The 16002-nt window shown below is 51.5% G+C and overlaps 3 non-coding genes across 3 annotated transcripts; all 3 read left to right on the top strand.

Annotated features, from left to right (window-relative positions):
• The first annotated feature begins 1378 nt into the window (after positions 1 to 1378).
• On the top strand, positions 1379 to 1460 carry TRNAS-UGA (transfer RNA serine (anticodon UGA)). The gene has a single exon. It is a non-coding gene; the product is annotated as a tRNA-Ser (tRNA).
• A 925-nt stretch (positions 1461 to 2385) lies between these two features.
• TRNAF-GAA (transfer RNA phenylalanine (anticodon GAA)) lies at positions 2386 to 2458 on the top strand. The gene has a single exon. It is a non-coding gene; the product is annotated as a tRNA-Phe (tRNA).
• Positions 2459 to 8689: 6231 nt separating this feature from the next.
• On the top strand, positions 8690 to 8761 carry TRNAQ-UUG (transfer RNA glutamine (anticodon UUG)). The gene has a single exon. It is a non-coding gene; the product is annotated as a tRNA-Gln (tRNA).
• Positions 8762 to 16002: the final 7241 nt, after the last annotated feature.

The following is a 16002-nucleotide window of genomic DNA, read 5'->3' as shown; positions in this document are numbered from 1 at the left end:
GGTCTCTTTGCTATGGACTCCTGAAGGACTTGGGGGCTGATGACACTGAGGCTACTTGGAATCAAATGCATTTGAGATACAAGTACATAGCCCATATTCATAACTTCAAATACAAAAATGGAACGCACAGCCAGCAAAATTATAACCAGCAAATCATAACCTTGTCATAGACACCTCACACGACAACCTTTGCACAATATTTGCTGCACATATATAACAGTGGTGGCAACAATGATCCCTACGGTCCCAGTTCATATTAATAACGTCACAGAAGGCTATAGAGAAGTGGGAGAGAGGTGTCTTCCAGCCGGCGTGTCTCATCCATTTCCCCCTTGCCGCTTGGGCCGAGGTGGGAAGGGAGCAAAACATCCCCGGCTGAAGATTTTGCGCTCGACCTTGAAGATTAAGCCCAACCCCCCGGCATGGCTAGGTCAGGGTTGTCCTGGGCTCTGGGGGCAGAGGGCTGAGCTGGGAGAAGGGGCAGATGAGGGGATTTTGTCTCTGATAGATAAGGGCTTTGTCAGGAGAAAGCTGTAGGTCACATGCTGGGGGTGTCAGTGAGATTTGAGCTGGGGTAGCAGCAGCAGGGAAGCAGTGTGTGTGTGTGTGGGGGGGGGGATTCACTTGGTAAAAATGAAACTCCCAAGCCGCTCCCTTTGCTGGAGCAAAAGCCTCTCATTTATCTCCTCAACTCCCTTCCATGAAAATCTCCACCCCTCCCCTGGTGCTGAGAGACCCTCTTTACTCCCATGGAGATTTGTAATTGTTCTAACTCTTCCTTTGCCTTGTCCAAATTGTTTTCCCAGAAAAATGATCAAGGACATTTCAAATGAGAAAAACAAACGAAACCAGAGAAACTCCCACCACACACAGTTTGGGTCTGAATTTTTCTACTGAAATTTGGAGATAATAAAACTCCTTCCTCTGTTGGCCAGAAACCAAAGCTAGACCTCCCCTGCTGTAGCTGTGACTTCTGCGACCAAACCACCAATGCACTGTCTCCTCTTGTGAGACATTTCTCTGCACAATACTGCTGCTAATCCAGTTATTGACTCCAGGAAACATTTTCCTTAGCCTGGTTCCGTGTGTCACTGGTTTCTATAGCAAAGGTCAGTCCCTAGCCCTGTGGTCCGGACATCCTCATTCGCATCAGGCTTCAAGTTGAGAATAATTTCCTATTCCCGCTCTGTGGGAGGGGAGACTTTTAAACGCGCTCTCTGTGCGACTGCACATGGCTAAGCAAAGAGAACAAACCCAAATCCCCCCTGTGCTTTGGGAGCCAGGTTTGCGGTGGGAATTCTGTAGTTCAGATGACTTCACACCTGGTCATTGTGATTCTTTACCAGTTTCTCTGGCATTGGGGCACCTTTACACTTCAGCTGTGATGGCTGAGTGGTTAAGGTGTTGGAGTTGAAATCCAATAGGGTTCCTCTGCGCAGGTTCAAATCCTGCTCACAGCGAGGCCTGTGTTTTAGCCAGTATCTTATCCGAGCAATTCCCTGTGTACAACCCCCTGAGACACTCTCAAGTCTTTCCCCACCCCAAGTAAATCCTCTTCTGCTCCTTTCATAGAGATGCCTGGGACACCACCTCCCCCTGTGTCCCTGAGGTGTCAGGCAAACTCTCAGTGCCTGTAGCCTCTGCCACTCACCTAGTGCCCCATAGATCAGCCATAACCCTGGTTCTGCTCCTCTCTCTAGTGTGTGAAAGGAGCCAAGTCAGTGACTCCATGGGATTTGCCCCGGACACCTCTAGGGCCGGCCCTGAAGGGAAGCACTGACTATCACAGTGACAATACAACTGACCAGCATTGCGGGGGAGGCTGAGGGAGATCCGCACTCATCAGGTCTCTTCTCTCCCCCAAGGTGAGCCAGACACTGCTCTCTCCTGACTCTCACTCTAGCAGCTGGACACTAAGGAACCATTTCCCCACAGCAAGTGCATTGAGTGCCCCTGTGGTGCTGGGGGGGGGCCTGGCGCTGCTGCTGGCTCTGGGGCTGGCAGGGGGGTTGATGTCTGCACAGACTCTCAGCTGCCAGGCCGGAGGGGACACTTGAGACCTTACCAGACTGTCTCATTGAAGACGGTGGGTTGAAAGACCTATACAGACGCTCTCCAGAGCACGGAGCAACATCCGCCCATGCAGCCAGGCAATGAGCATTTCTCACAGCCTGGAGCCAAGGGTGAGGTGGCAGCTACTGTTCCAGCTCCTGGGGGACAGGCCCTGTCAGCTAACAGACACTTCTTACTCACCATAGCTAAGGGCGCCGGGTTCCTCCAGTGGGGGTGTGAAGCAGCCATTCTTTTCCTGTCCTTTTTGTGTGCGACTGCTGACAAAAACATCCCAGATAGAGAAGCAACAGGCCAAAATACTGTCATGCAACTGCCAAAGTAGCTCAGTTGGGAGAGCGTTAGACTGAAGATCTCCAGGTCCCTGGTTCAATCCTGGGCTTTGGCAGGCCCTGTCATTATGTTTTGTGCAGAGATGGCTTGCCCTCTGGGAGCACTCTCTACTGAGAAGAGTAGACAGGCCTGTAACTAGACCGGATCGGGAGAACAGAAGAGTGTGCTGTCTGCCGGGGGCTAAGATACAGGATGTGGACTTGAGCCTGAATACGATCTTAGCGGGAGCGGGAAAAAATCCGTTGATTATCCTTCATGTGGGAACGAACGATACAGCTAGTTACTCACTGGACTGTATCAAGGAGGACTATTTCAGACTGGGGAAGAGGCTTAAAGACATCGAGGCTCAGGTGATCTTCAGTGGGATTCTGCCGGTTCCTAGAGCGGGGCGACGAAGGAGGGACAAGATTATGGCGATCAACAGATGGCTCAGGGAGTGGTGTTACAAGGAGGGCTTTGGGATGTACGGTCACTGGGACGCGTTTACGGATAGACAACTGTTTGCTCAGGATGGACTTCATCTCAGCAAGGAGGGAAATAGGATTCTAGGATGGAGGCTCGCCGACCTCATCAAGAGGGCTTTAAACTAGAAAGTTGGGGGAGATGGTTGGGAAATGTTCGGGAGATCTCCACGCCAGAACATAACCTGGAGAGGGAAGTAAACAAAGTGAGCGGGGATACCCTTGCGGCCCCAAGATTTGATCCAAGGAGGAATAGTGGAGTAGAAACCAGAGTAACGGGCGATGCTGGTGGCAGACAGTTTGTGCACGACGGGGGAAAGAATGTCACTGACGCCAAACGCCGAAAATTAAAAGGTTTGTACACTAATGCGAGGAGCCTAGGTAACAAGATGGAGGAACTGGAGTTACTCGTGCAGGAAGTGAAGCCGGATATTATAGGGATTACCGAAACCTGGTGGAATAGTACTCATGACTGGAGCACGGGTATTGAAGGCTATGTGCTGTTCAGAAAAGACAGGAAGAAAGGCAAAGGTGGGGGAGTAGCCTTGTACATCAATGATGAAATTAAATGTAGCGAAATAAGATGCGATGGAATGGATAAGACGGAGTCCGTCTGGGCAAAAATCACGCTGGGGAAAAAAGCAACTAGAGCTTCCCCTGAGATAGTGCTTGGGGTGTGCTACAGACCGCCGGGATCGGATTGGGATATGGATAGAGACCTCTTTAATGTCTTTAATGAAGTAAACACAAAGGGGAAATGTGTGATTATGGGGGACTTCAACTTCCCGGATATAGACTGGAGGACGAGTACTTGCACGAATAATAGGGGTCAGATTTTTCTGGATGTGATAGCGGATGGATTTCTTCATCAAGTAGTTGAAGCACCTACGAGAGGGGATGCCATTTTAGACTTGGTGTTGGTGAGCAGTGAGGACCTCGTAGAAGAAATGGTGGTAGGGGACAACCTTGGTTCGAGTGATCATGAGCTGATTCAGTTCAAACTAGATGGAAGGATAAACAAATGTAGATCTGCGATTAGGGTTTTTGACTTCTCGAGGGCTAATTTTAAAGAGTTAAGGAAATTAGTTAGGGAAGTGGATTGGACGGAGGAATTAGTGGATTTAAATGTGGAGGAGGCCTGGAATTACTTTAAGTCACAGCTGCGGAGACTGTTGGAAGCCTGCATCCCGAGAAAGGGGAAAAGAACCATGGGCAGGAGTTGCAGGCCAAACTGGATGAGCAAGCAACTCAGAGAGGGGATTAGACAAAAGCAGAAAGCTTACAGGGAGTGGAAGGAAGGCAGGATCAGTAAAGAAAGCTACCTTGCTGAGGTCAGAACATGTAGGGATAAAGTGAGGAAGGCTAAAAGCCGCATTGAACTGGAACTTGCAAAGGGAATCAAAACGAATAGTAAAAGGTTCTACAGCCACATAAATAAGAAGAAAACAAAGAAAGAAGAAGTGGGGCCGCTATACACTGAGGATGGAATGGAGGTTAAGGATAACCTAGGCATGGCCCAACATCTAAACAAGTACTTTGCCTCGGTTTTTAATAAGACTAGTGAGGAACCTTGCGATGATGGAGGGATGATAAACGGGAATGTGGATATGGAAGTGGATATTACTGCAACTGAGGTAGAGGCCGTACTTGAACAGCTCGATGGGTCGAAGTCGGAGGGCCTGGACAATCTCCACCCGAGGATATTAAAGGAACTGGCGCGTGAAATTGCGAGCCCGTTAGCGAGAATTTTTAAGCGATCGATAATCTCGGGTGTTGTGCCGTATGACTGGAGGATTGCTAATGTAGTTCCTATTTTTAAGAAAGGGAAAAAGAGTGATCCGGGTAATTATAGGCCTGTAAGCTTGACGTCTGTAGTATGTAAGGTCTTGGAAAAAATTTTAAGGGAGAAAGTAGTTAAGGACATAGAGGTCAATGGTAATTGGGACGAATTGCAACACGGATTTACTAAAGGTAGATCGTGCCAAACCAATCTGATCTCCTTCTTTGAGAAGGTGACGGATTACTTAGATAAAGGAAATGCGGTAGATATAATTTACCTAGATTTCAGTAAGGCGTTCGACACGGTTCCGCACAGGGAGCTGTTAGTTAAATTGGAAAAGCTGGGAGTGAATATGAAAGTTGTAAGGTGGATAAGGAACTGGTTAAAGGGGAGACTCCAGAGGGTCGTATTGAAAGGTGAACTGTCGGACTGGAAGGAGGTCACCAGTGGAGTCCCTCAAGGATCGGTTTTGGGACCAATCTTATTTAACCTTTTTATTACTGACCTTGGCACAAAGAGCGGGAATGTGCTAATAAAGTTCGCGGATGACACGAAGCTGGGGGGTATTGCTAACACGGAGAAGGACAGGGATACTATTCAAGAAGATCTGAACCACCTTGTAAACTGGAGTAATAGGAATAGGATGAAATACAATAGTGAAAAGTGCAAGGTCATGCATTTAGGAATTAATAATAAGAATTTTGGATATACGTTGGGGGAGCATCAGTTGGAAGCGACGGAGGAAGAGAAGGACCTTGGGGTACTGGTTGATAGCAGAATGACTATGAGTCGCCAATGTGATACGGCTGTTAAAAAAGCAAATGCGATTTTGGGATGCATCAGGCGGGGTATTTCCTGCAAGGATAAGGAGGTGTTAGTACCGTTGTATACGGCGTTGGTGAGACCCCATCTGGAATACTGTGTGCAGTTCTGGTGTCCCATGTTCAAGAAGGATGAATTCAAACTGGAACAGGTTCAGAGACGGGCTATGAGGATGATCCGAGGAATGGAAAAACTGCCTTATGAAAGGAGACTCAAAGAGCTTGGCTTGTTTAGCCTGGCCAAAAGAAGGCTGAGGGGGGATATGCTCGCCCTATATAAATATATCAAGGGGGTTAACGTTAGGGAGGGAGAGGAATTATTTAAGTTTAGTACTAATGTAGCCACGAGGACGAATGGGTATAAACTGGATATTAGGAAGTTTAGACTTGAAATTAGACAAAGGTTTCTGACCATTAGGGGAGTGAAGTTCTGGAATAGCCTTCCGAGGGAAGTAGTAGGGGCAAAAGACTTTCCTGGCTTTAAGACAAAGCTTGATAAGTATATGGAGGGGATGTTATGATAGGATCGTTAATTTGGGCAATTGATCTTGAATTACCACCAGACAGGTCTGCTCAGTGGTCTGCGGGGAGATGTTGCATGCGATGGGTACTGAGTTGCTGCGGAGAACTCCTTCTTGGGTGCTGGCTGGTGACTCTTGCCCACATGCTCAGGGTTTAGCTGATCGCCATATTTGGGGTCGGAAAGGAATTTTCCTCCAGGGCGGATTGGCAGGTGCCCTGGAGGTTTTTCGCCTTCCCCTGCAGCGTGGGGCACGGGTCGCTTGCTGGTGGTGTCTCTGCAGCTTGAGGTCTTCAAACCATTTTTGAGGATTTCAATAACTCGGTCCTGGGATAGGGGTTGTATAAAATTGGATGGGTGGGGTTCTGTGGCCTGCCTTGTGCAGGAGGTCAGACTAGATGATCAGATTGGTCCCTTCTGACCTATGAGTCTATGAGTCTATGAGCACAGCAGTGCCTCCACCCAAGGTGAGTTCCTGACCTTGGGATCTGCAGTAGGAAAACACAGAAGGGGCTTACTTGCCCCTAGTTGGCCCATCTGACCTTTAATGATGAGAGCTGTCTTTCTCAACATGGTGGGAAGAAAGTGAGGCAGGGCAGCCTCAGGAATGGTGCCAGAGGGCTGCTAAGCAGGGGTTGGGGATGAAAACTCTTCTGTGCAGCTGAGCAGGAGCAGTACCAAGGAAGGGGCATCTGTAAAAGTGACCCCACACACCTCTCCTCCTCTGGGCAGCTGGTGCTGACAGCTCCAAGGGAAGGCTTAAAAGCCACAGAGCAACTGAGGGCAGGACCATATCTAGGTGTGGCCTTCAGACAGGCACAAAAACACCCAGCCAGGCTGCTCCCTGCCATGCCAAACACCCACTGAAGGTCACTAGCATGCAGAGCGGCTGCTGATGCTCTGTAGCCAACATCAGAAGATAGAAGGAAAGCAGGGCCCAGGGCCAGCCCCCATGGTGGGGCCTCTGACTGGTCCCACTCAAGGTATTCACTTTTGCTGTGGGCCAGGAGATTTTACCCCAAGAGGCTTTTCCCAAGCTGGCAAGAAGCAGAGAAACACCCAGGCTCCCAAGACGCTATGTAGCAAGTACCCTCCAGCACAGGGACAGGTGCACACGCTAGCCCAGGCTGCCGCCCACTTTCTTTGGTAAGTCAGGAAGGGCAAAGGCTAGACTGGAAGCACCTGGGGCTCCTGCCACAGCCTTTGTGACACCCAACCCCCAACTCCTTCCCAGGCTCTAGCTGAAGCCAGAGCATTGGCCTGAGCAGCCAAGAAGAGGTTCCAGCCTTGAAGGGAGCAGGACGTTCAGCACAATAGTAAAACTGCAGAAACACAACCACCTAGAGACTCAAACCCTCAATCTTCTGATCCACACTCAGACACCTTATCCGTTAGGCCACATGGTAACATAAGAAAATACCCTCCAAGCACTTCTTTGGAAAAGGCAGACACTGTGTTTCTCAGGTCATCTACTGAGGGGGGCTGAGACTCTCTGGGCACAAGAAGTCGAGTTCCCAGCAACACGTGAGACCTAATTCTATGGAGCCAGGTGCAGGGCTTTGGAAGGGAGGCTCAGGCATGGGGGATTGGGGTGCAGCGGATGGACCGGCTGTCTAGGTGTGGAGATTTAGTCACACTGAGGCACAGAAGGGAGGAGGAGGAGTAATCCTGCTGACAGTCAGCGGCTGTGCAGAAAAAGAGGAGGGGTTCTGGGGACATTTTTTGCCTCTCTTTTGCCTATCTGCTCGCTCTTGGGGTGAACGGAGAAGATGATCTCAACTAGCTCAGTTAGTAGCACATCAAGCTCTTAATCTGAGAATCCAGGGTTTAAGCCCCTGTCTGGGCACCCAGTTTTAAATTGCCTTGTGTGCCAGGAGCCAATTGATTCCTGGTGCTTCTCCACCAGCCACATGCAGATTCCTAGAATCCATGGCCATCTCCTGGAAAGGTTCCTTTCCTCAGGAATCAGGAGAGAGGCAACATCCACATTACCAGAGGACCTCTTGCAGGCATGTTGCTGAAGGCAGCCTGACTGCCACCCTCACAGTGACTGGCAGGCCGTTCCCTGCAGCTTGCCGTCCCAGGCATGCACTTGCTGCGCTGGTGCCTGGAGCTGTCCCTGTCCCTGACCCAGGGCAGAGGACATTGGAAGCTGAACATCCAGAGCTTGCAAGATAAAGGAGCAGGGGGGTGAGGCCTGGCGGTGTTGGCAGAACAGGAAAGCATCAGAGGGTTCTATGGCAACCAGAGGGATTGACAGAAGTCGGTGAGGGAGGAGTTGGCGGCTTTGTTCCAGCGGTCAGGCAAACACCGCAATATCAAAGAAACCAATGGTGCCAAGTCCTGCAGTGTTGCCTGTGGGATTTCCACAAGAGCATCCAGGCTGGGGAGCCAGTGATCCTGTGACTGTACAACCGGATCAAGTGACAGCTGCCCGAGTTCCATGAGATGAGGCTGCAGCTGGCCTATATGAGCGGGAGCACCGAGTGAAGGGAGGGGCGTCCTCCCCTGACATTTTTGCAGCCTGCAGGGAATGGAGACCAAGCAGGGGGATGTGGGGACTCAGGGCAGGACCCGCGGATCCCATAGTGCAGGACAACAGTCGCTGGAGGAGGAGAGAGAGTCCTGCGAGAGGAAGCAATAAGTGCAGAGTGCAAACCAGTCAGCCGAGAGACCCAGGGGTCTAGAAAATAAAATGGGAGCAGGTTCCATGGTGTAATGGGCAGCACTCAGGACTTTGAATCCTGGAATCTGAGTTCAAATCTCAGTGGGACCTCCTGCAGATATTGTAGTTTGCTGCAAAGTCTTGGAGCTCAATGTTTATAGTTACTTTCTACCTGGGTAAACTTCAGCAAGGGTTTTTTCTCCTCCTCATGGGTCACTGATGCCCACTGGAGATAGGTCTTTGGTCCAGCTGGCCGCTATAGGGTGGGGTCCTAGAACTTAACAGTCTGGCTAGAGATTCCTGCGGGTTGACCTGATGGTTTGGTTTCTTGCTGCTTCATCTGATGTCCACAACTTTGGTCCCTGTAGCTGCAGCTCTTCCTCTTGCCCACATGGCATTTAAAAGAAGGAGTGCCAGGGCCAGGTTTCCCAGGCTGGAGCCCAGCACACCTCTCCTCCTCTGGGCACCTAGAGCAGAGGCGGTTGGCGCTGACAGCTCCAAGGGAAGGCTTAAAAGCCACACAACAACCGAGGACAGGGCAAGAGGAGGGCAGGACCATGCCTATGTGTGGCCTTCAGACAGGCACAAAAACACTCAGCCAGCCTGCTCCCTGCCATGCCAAACACCCACTGAAGGCCACCCACAGACCAGCATGCGAGGCAGCTGCTGATGCTCTGTGGCCGTTATCGAAGAGGGTAGGAAAGCAGGGCCAGCCCCCCTGGTGGGGCCTCTTACCATTCCCACTCAAGGTGCTCACTTTTGCCATGGGGCAGGAGATTTTACCCCAAGAGGCTTTTCTCCAGCTGGCGAGAAGCAGAGAAACACCCAGGCTCCATAGACTCATAGACTCATAGACTCTAGGACTGGAAGGGACCTCGAGAGGTCATCGAGTCCAGTCCCCTGCCCTCATGGCAGGACCAAATACTGTCTAGACCATCCCTAATAGACATTTATCTAACCTACTCTTAAATATCTCCAGAGATGGAGATTCCACAACTTCCCTAGGCAATCTATTCCAGTGTTTAACTACCCTGACAGTTAGGAACTTTTTCCTAATGTCCAACCTAAATCTCCCTTGCTGCAGTTTAAGCCCATTGCTTCTTATTCTATCATTGGAGGCTAAGGTGAACAAGTTTTCTCCCTCCTCCTGATGACACCCTTTTAGATACCTGAAAACTGCTATCATGTCCCCTCTCAGTCTTCTCTTTTCCAAACTAAACAAACCCAATTCCTTCAGCCGTCCTTCATAGGTCATGTTCTCAAGACCTTTAATCATTCTTGTTGCTCTTCTCTGGACCTTCTCCAATTTCTCCACATCTTTCTTGAAATGCGGTGCCCAGAACTGGACACAATACTCCAGTTGAGGCCTAACCAGCGCAGAGTAAAGCGGAAGAATGACTTCTCGTGTCTTGTTTACAACACACCTGTTAATGCATCCCAGAATCACGTTTGCTTTTTTTGCAACAGTATCACACTTTTGACTCATATTAAGCTTGTGGTCCACTACGACCCCTAGATCTCTTTCTGCCATACTCCTTCCTAGACAGTCTCTTCCCATTCTGTATGTGTGAAACTGATTGTTCCTTCCTAAGTGGAGCACTTTGCATTTATCTTTATTGAACTTCATCCTGTTTACCTCAGACCATTTCTCCAACTTGTCCAGATCATTTTGAATTTTGACCCTGTCCTCCAAAGCAGTTGCAATCCCTCCCAGTTTGGTATCGTCCGCAAACTTAATAAGCGTACTTTCTATGCCAACATCTAAATCGTTGATGAAGGTATTGAACAGAACCGGTCCCAAAACAGAAACCTGCGGAACCCCACTTGTTATACCTTTCCAGCAGGATTGGGAGCCATTAACAACTACTCTCTGAGTACGGTTATCCAGCCAGTTATGCACCCACCTTATAGTAGCCCCATCTAAATTGTACTTTCCTAGCTTATCTATAAGAATATCATGCGAGACCGTATCAAATGCCTTACTGAAGTCTAGATATATCACATCCACCGCTTCTCCCTTATCCACAAGGCTCGTTATCCTATCAAAGAATGTTATCAGATTAGTTTGACACGATTTGTTCTTTACAAATCCATGCTGGCTATTCCCTATCACCTTACCACCTTCCAAGTGTTTGCAGATGATTTCTTTGATTACCTGCTCCATTATCTTCCCTGGCACAGAAGTTAAACTAACTGGTCTGTAGTTTCCTGGGTTGTTTTTATTTCCCTTTTTATAGATGGGCACTATATTTGCCCCCTTCCAGTCTTCTGGAATCTCCCCCGTCTCCCATGATTTCCCAAAGATAATAGCTAGAGGCTCAGATACCTCTTCTATTAACTCCTTGAGTATTCTAGGATGCATTTCATCAGGCCCTGGTGACTTGCAGGCATCTAACTTTTCTAAGTGATTTTTAACTTGCTCTTTCCTTATTTTCTCTTCTAAATCTACCCTCTTCCCGTAAGCATTCACTGTACTAGACATTCCTTCAGACTTCTCAGTGAAGACCGAAACAAAGAAGTCATTAAGCATCTCTGCCATTTCCAAGTCTCCCGTTACTGTTACCCCCTCCTCATTGAGCAGTGGGCCTACCCTGTCCTTAGTCTTCCTCTTGCTTCTAATGTATTGATAAAAAGTCTTCTTGTTTCCCTTTATTCCCATAGCTAGTTTGAGTTCATTTTGTGCCTTTGCTGTTCTAATCTTGCCTCTGCATTCCTGTGTTATTTGCCTATATTCATCCTTCGTGATCTGACCTAGTTTCCATTTTTTATATGACTCCTTTTTATTTTGTAGGTCACGCAAGATCTCAAGGGTAAGCCAAGGTGGTCTTTTGCCACATTTTCTACCTTTCCTAACCATCGGAATAACTTGCTTTTGGGCTCTTAATAGCATCCCTTTGAAAAACTGCCAACTTTCCTCAGTTGTTTTTCCGCTCAGTCTTAATTCCCATGGGACCTTGCCTATCAGCTCTCTGAGCTTACCAAAATCCGCCTTCCTGAAATCCATTATCTCTATTCTGCTGTACTCCCTTCTACCCTTCCTTAGAATTGCAAATTCTATGATTTCATGATCACTTTCTCCCATGTAGCAAACCACCTCAAACACAGAGACTGGCACACATTTGGAAGAGGGAAACTGCTCTACACACTAGCCCTGGGCAGCCGCCCATTTTCTTTGGCAAGTCAGGAAGGGCAAAGGCTACACTGGAAGCACCTGGGGCTCCTGCCCCAGCCTTTGTGATGCCCATTCCCCCCAACTCCTTCCCAGGGCTCTAGCTGAAGCCAGAGCATTGGCCTGAGCAGCCAAGAAGAGGTTTCAGCCCTGAAGGGAGCAGGACTTTTAGCCCAAAGGTAAAGCTGCACAAGCACAACCACCAAGGGACTCAAACTCTCAATCCCCTGATCCGAAATCAGACGCCTTATCCATTAGGCCACGGGGTCACATAAAAAAAGGCACTCCAGGCACTTCTTTGGAAAAGGCAAACACTGATGCATCCAACGAAGTGGGGATTCACCCATGAAAGCTCATGCTCCAATATGTCTGTTAGTCTATAAAGTGCCACACGACTCTTTGCTGCTTTTGCAGACGCTGTGTTTCTCAGGTCAGCTACTGAGGGGGGCCGAGACTCTCTGAGCACAAGAAGTCGAGTTCCCAGTGAGATGTGAGACTTAATTCTCTGGAGCCGGGTGCAGGGCTTTGGCAGGGAGGCTCAGGCATGGGGGACTGTGGTGCAGCAGATGCACCAGCTGTCTAGCTGCGGAGATTTAATCTTACTGAGGAGGAGGAGGAGGAATCCTGCTGATAGGCAGTGTCCAGGACCGGTGCAACCACTAGGCGAACTAGTCAGCTGCCTAGGGTGCCAAGTGGTTGGGAGAACCAAAAGCCACACTCAGATGAGGCAGTGGAGAGGAGGTAAGCTGGGGAGGGGGCTTGGGGGCGTGCGGGGAGAGGGCTTCCCGCAGCAAGTAACAAGGGCGGGGGCGTGCAGAGGAACCGCTTCCTGTCCCAGCTCACCTCTGCTCTGTTTTCTCCCCTGAGCACGCCGCCCACGCTCTAATTCTCCTCCCCTCCTATGCTTGTCACACTAAACAGCTGATTGGCACCGCAAGCCTGGGAGGCAGGAGAAGTGGAGCAGTGCCGGCCGTGCTCAGGGGAGAAGGCAGAGCAGTGGGGAGCTGGGGCTGGAAGATGCTGCAGGAGGGGCTGCCTGGCTCTTCCCCATGGCCCCTGCCCCTGCTCCGCCCCAGTCCCGCCCTCCTGCCCCTGCACTCACTGCATGGTAAATAGAGTGACCCAGCTCCAGCCTGGTCCACTCCCGTGGTTCCCAGCCATGCCGCCAGCAAGTGCTGTGGAGTGGTTCCCCCCTCCCCACAAACTTGGGAGCCATGGGAGTTCTATGGCCCTGGGTCTCTCATCCCTCCATCCCTCCCCTGCCCCCAATATCCCTCCTGGGCTCTGTGGGGCTGGGTCTCTCTCTCTGCCCCTGTGCTCCCCCCTGCACAGCATGTCCTGGGAGAGACTCAGTTTCCCTGGACCAACATTTCACCACTCCACACATGTCTCTTCTGTTCCCCACCTCCCTCCACCCCACCTCATTTTCCCTGCACTCCAGGCTGGGTCTCTGCCAACCTCCTCTCCTCTCCTCCTGACCCCAATATCTCCTGCCCCTATGGGTCTATGGGGCTGGGTCTCTCCCTCCCTTCATCCCCTCTCCCAATATCTCCCTGCCCCTATGGGTCTATAAGGCTGGGTCTCTCCGTCCCCCATTCTCCCCTCATCCCCTCCCCCAATATCTCCCTGCCCCAGGCTGTGACGTGCTATGATGTGTGCTGGGGCCAGGGCTGGGTTTTTGCCACCCCAAGCGGCGGGGAAAAAAAAACAACCCACGATCGCAATCGGCGGCTGCTCCATTGCGCTGCCTTATTCTTCGGTGGCAATTTGGTGGCAGCTCCTTCCCTCCGAGAGGGACCGAGCGACCTGCTGCCGAATTGCTGCCAAAGAGCCCGACGTGCCGCCCCTTCCCCTTGGCCGCCCCAAGCACCTGCTTGCTGAGCTGGTGCCTGGAGCCGGCCTGGCTGGGGCTGTGACGTGCTGTGACCTGCTCACTCCCCAAGGGCAACTCACTCCCTTGAAACCAGCAGGAGAGAAGGTGTCACGTGTCCGTGGGCGGGGTTATGCAGATGAGCAGTGTCTGGCGGCAGTACTGGGAGCAGCGAGATGAACCGAAGGAGCCGGGCAGAGAGAATTCTCTGTGTGTGGACAGAATCCGGTGTGGGGAGTTCGTGTGGGGAGTGCCTGCACCGGAGTCACTTCGGGGCAGTGATTGCCACTGAGCTACGTAGTGACAAAAGGTGTGTGAATGGGATGTGGTGCCTGGCTGGGAGCAGCTTGTGGTGATCAGAAAAGGGGTGGGAGCAAGAGGTCCTGTCCTAGCAGGGGGTGTATAGCCTGAGAGGGTGTTTTGTGGGTGCAAGTAGGTTTGGGGGCTTTTTGCAATGACAAGGGGTGTCTGCAGCTAGAACCCTCCTAACCCCACTCTGTGTTGGGGAGGGCAGATTCTGTGATGTCACATTCCCTGGGGGAGGAGTTTGAATCATAACTCCAGAGTGGGAGAACAACTCCCCCGACTCCTGCTCAGTCTCCACTAGGGGGCTGGGCTGGGCTCTCGAGGGAGGGAAGCAAAGGGAAAAAGAGTCTCCCCTATGGAACCCAGGAGTCCTGGATCCCAGTCCCCCTGCTCTAGACCCCTTCCACTTCCAGAGCCAAGGATAGAACCCAGGGGTCCTGGTGTCCAGCCCCTCCCTGCTCTGACCACTAAACCCCACTGCCCTCCCAGGGTGGTGCAGGGGTCACTGGGTCTGTGTCCCAGCTCTGCTAAGGGCCTTGATTGATTTTCCCAAAGTGCTTCCTTCTGAATCTAGCCGACGAAGTGGGAATTCATGCACGAAAGCTCATGCTCCAATACGTCTGTTGGTCTATAAGGTGCCACAGGACTCTTTGCTGCTTTTAAAGATCCAGCACATCTGCCCTCTCTCCCCGGTCACTGCCCACCCTCGTGTGGGGGCACCAGCACTGTGCCGAGTAGTGATGGACAATTGTCCAAGCTGGCCCAGGGGAGACGTGTGTGTCCCTGCTGCCTTCTGCTGAGCCCTGCTCTGTGTGTGTGTGCATCTGTGACACTGTATCAGTGTGTTGCTAGGCTAACCAGTAGGAAATGGCTTTGCAGGATTTTGTATTCTGCAGCAAGTGACACACACACACACACACACAAAGGGACTCACACAATCCCAAGAATACTCACATACAACACACCCAGAGGGACATTTTAGTCCAACCCCCAGAGAGAGAAACATTCACACCCCCAGCCACACTCACAATAACCCCTCACACACACCATAACATTCACAGTTGTGCTCAGAGACACAACTGCACGCAGTTCACTCCCACTGCTCCAAATACAAGGACCTCCTGCCCCACACAGCATGTGCCAAGGCTTGTTGAACTCACTGCCACGAGACAGCTACCAATGAGAATGACCCCCTCGTGCTCGATCATCTGCTTGGCCCCCCACTCCCTCTCGGGGCACGCTGTGCGGCATGGCTGGGAATTGTGCAATAGCAGGCTGGGGCCGGGTCACTCCACTTCCTGCAGGAAGTAGCCAACACCCTGTCACCCACAGAGGCTGGGACCAGCCCCCCTCTGCTTCCCCACACACAGGCCTGGGGCCTCAGCCTGCTCTGCTCCCCTGGCTCCCAAGTTTGGGGAGAGAGGGGAACTGCCACACAGCACTCGCCGGCAGCATGGCTGGGAGCCAGAGGAGTGGACCATGCAGTGAGTGCAGGGGCGGAGGGGCGGGGGGGCAGGGCTGGGGTGGAGCAGGGGTGGGGGCCATGGCAAAGAGCCAGGCAGCCCCCCCTGCAGCAGCTCCCCAACCCAGCTCACCTCCCCTCTGCCTTCTCCTCTGAGCACGCTGGTGCTGCTCCACTTCTCCCGCCTCCCAGACTTGCGGTGCTAATCAGCTGTTTAGTGCCGCAAGCCTGGGAGGGGAGGAGAATTAGAGCGGGGGGCAGCGTGCTCAGGGGAGAAGACGGAGCAGAGGTGAGCTGGGACAGGGAGCAGTTCCCCTGCATGCCCCCACCCCCATTACTTGCTGCGGGCAGCCCTCTCCTCACACCCCTCCTGCTAACCTCCACTCCTATCCTGCCTCTTCCCCCAAGACCCCTCCTCCCGCTCACTTCTCTCGGCCTCCTCCCCACCCTCACTCACTCTTATGGTCATTACAAAGTGGCAAGGCAGAGCCCTCCCATTTTTAAAAGTCCTGGGGTGTTGTTCGCCCCTGTTCAGGCACCCCTGG

Source organism: Gopherus flavomarginatus, chromosome 21 (assembly GCF_025201925.1).
Source record: "Gopherus flavomarginatus isolate rGopFla2 chromosome 21, rGopFla2.mat.asm, whole genome shotgun sequence".
Taxonomy (NCBI): domain Eukaryota; kingdom Metazoa; phylum Chordata; order Testudines; family Testudinidae; genus Gopherus; species Gopherus flavomarginatus.
This window is presented reverse-complemented; position numbering and strand designations above follow the sequence as displayed.